A 3,432-nucleotide genomic window follows, 5' to 3' on the forward strand; every position below is an offset into this window, starting at 1 on the left:
TTCTTAACTTGCTACATTTGTATTATGTATGACTTTCAATGTCTTTCAGTATTGATATGATTATTATTTATATGCATTAGTTTTGACATGATCATTTCTTTCTTGCGATAGCATTAGAGTTAATGCTGGCAATCACAAAATATTCACTGATAAGTTCATTTTATTTCAAGAACAATAAAAAGTCTGGACTCTGTCTAACTGATTACCGCATGGTTATATATTTCAATCAATACTTAAGTTTATTTGACCCCTTCGCAGGAGAAGAGGATTATTGCTTTGCACATATCGGTCGGAAGGTCAGTCGGTCGTTCGTTCGGTCGGTTCGTCCGTCGATAGACCAAGGCTTTTCCGAGTAATAACTCGACAATTCTTGAACCTATGGTAATAGATGACACCTATTTATTGTAGGGATCATCGGGTCAAAGGTTTATATCACCGTGACCTTTAACGAGAAAAGGTTTTCAAAGCTTGTCCGAGTGATAACTCAACAATTCCTACTTCTGTGGTCATCATACCTGACATGGAGGCTGGGCCTGACCAATAAATGACCGCCGTTGATTTTAGGGGTCATCAGGTCAAAGGTCGTTTTAATAGTGACCTTGAATTCGAAAAGATTGTCCGAGAGAGAACTCGACAATGCCTGCACCCATCACCCTCAAACTTGACTTGGATGTTTAGCCTGACCATTAGATGACCCTATTTTTATTTTTGTCAGTTCGTGTACTGATTACTTGCATGGAATATGGTAGTCTGGACTATTTCCCCTATCACTATGTTATGGCACGATTGGAGTAAGTACGCAGGAAAAACAGACTATTGGAATCAGTACGCAGGGAAAAAGGCTTGGAATATAGACCATTTTTATTCGGAACCCTTCTACCATTTTTTTCCTCCAAAACAACCTCGGATGTATATAGACGTTTTACATTGACAGAAATTTTTGCATATAACTACCTCGCAAGTAGACCGCGTAGTGAATACAATTTAGCAGTTAAACTTAATGTATTTACTCGTGGGAAACTTAATTATTTATGCAATAATACACTTCACTGGCAATCATTTTAAACTTTGATTTGTAATATACGTTAGTACGCTCAATTCCCACTTTTATTATTTTAAGCGCTTAGATAATGAACTTAATATGTGTAAATCTAACTAAACGCCTGTTCTGTTCTGTTCAATATGTCAACCGGTGTCCTACATTTCTTTAACAGAACATCACACATTTATAAGTTGATAAATGATGTTTCTTAAGCCGAATAATGATATTACCTCAATAGTTTGTGCTTGAGTTAATACTTAATTTGGTCAGAGTAGGAAGTTACTGGCTGGGCTGTGACATTTAAATAAGGAAGTTGAAGAAGGGAGTTTATACTATAAACGTATGTGAAAATGATTTTACTTACGCATTGCTATGTTAAAGTTACGTTTGTTATCGTTTTAGATCAATGAAGGCATGGTTACGGAAGAAAGTTTATTTACAACTATTCAATAACACCTTATTGTAGGTTTTGTCACCCGAAAACGATATCTTCCCCAATGAATGGTACGAATAAACTACAAGTGTTTTCAATGAAATTTGTATAGTAGATATAGTTTCTAAATATTATCAAATTGAGTTTTTGTCTTTGCAATATATTTACAATGCTATCAGTTCAATTTCAAGAATGTGAACGACTTACACCACCCACTGTTTGTAACCACATTTGACCCACCTTGAGATATGCAACTTTCTTTTATTGATAAGGGCTAAAGAACATGAATTTCTAAACACTCAATATTGATTCATGCGTTACGTTTCTTAAGCGCAGTAGTATCAAAACATTAGAACCATGCTTTTTGTCAATTCGATCATAATTTATTTAATAAAAACAGTCAATTTCTTTTTAAATTTCTCGGCAGACTGCTTTTATAGAGAGATGAATTACCATTTTTATGTTTGAATGAAATATTTTGCTATTTGGTCTTACTTCAAGACGCATATACTATCAAAATAGAGTGCAATTGTTTTTAATACACTTAATTAATCGTTATCGCACTCCTATTTCACCTGGTACCTTGGAATTCATCAACATTAAACACATTCTTAATTCTAAGTTTTTTTTAAGAATGAAACAGACTTGAACACATGCAATTTAAATGTTTTTCTGACAGAATGACGGTGATTTTTTAAAAGATACATATTTCTTTAATTTTTCCCTGCCACACAAAATTGCGCAGTGAACAAAAGTAGAATTAAATACAGATACTTATATTATACATAAGCTTCATCTTTATGTCTTTCACAAACAATTTGCATTTGTTTAGGTTATTCATTTTTCAATGCCATATAGACTTGCAAAAAATACCTTAGGGTGCAAATTAACCCCATTTAGAAATTTTCGGCATATAAACGCAGCGAAACACCTTGTTTTAATCTTGAAGTGAAATATCGATGTTTCTGCGTTGGTTAATACCTCATATTAACTTAGGCGTGAACAATAATATAATTGTTTCATGTTTCATGTCTAAAATAAATAGGGTAAGTATGTCAGATTATCTTGTAAAATAAATTTATTAAGCAAATTGTTCTTTTTTCGCGATCTTTCGAAATTTATGAAAAAAAACTATTAATTATACTATTATGATTATAAGTGTAATTAAATGTATTTTTTATTAATTAATTACTTTTGTTACAGTCTTAATGGGAAAGATATTTTAAACGTTCAAATACACTTAATTAAACGTTAAAAGATACGTGGTTCATAACATTATTGGCATAGATATAGATATATTCATATTGAGAGGCAAATACATTATTTTTTTACGTTTAACATTCATGAAATGTTTCAATAGAATCAATTTAAGTTATTCAACCTTTAGACGGGGTAATGAATTGACAATGGAATACTTAATCGAACTCAGATTACGCAACATTTTGTACTTGGCGTTTGCATTTTTGTGTGGGCCAATCGCGGATTTCTCAAATGTTCTGTTCATAAGTTTTATGTAGGTGCACCAAAAATAGTTTCATGGAGTATAGTCAGTCCTTTTTCCTCCAAGGCTTCCTTTTTAAACATTTTGTACTAAAAGGTGGCATATACAGGGTGAGGAGTCACGAGACTTCAAAGGGGTTCTTACATGGTTCGACAAGGGTCACAGTCGATGTAAACAGGCAAGTAAGTTACGTTAATTTCTTATTAACTGTTTTGACAGAAACGATATGGAAATACTTCTTATCATATAAAATAAAATGCTATTTTTGCTTCTACACGTGTGAACTATATTTGCTTGTATATTAATGATGCAATCCTTGGCCACAATTTCAGCGTTGCATCGTTCTACAAAATTCCAAATAGGTTCAGAGTCCAATTTTGACAATTTACAGAAAACGGCCTACCTCGGCCTGCGGGTAACAGATGCATAGTTATATCGGATGAAATAGGAATTGAA

Source organism: Mya arenaria, chromosome 7 (genome assembly GCF_026914265.1).
Source record: "Mya arenaria isolate MELC-2E11 chromosome 7, ASM2691426v1".
Classification (NCBI taxonomy): domain Eukaryota; kingdom Metazoa; phylum Mollusca; class Bivalvia; order Myida; family Myidae; genus Mya; species Mya arenaria.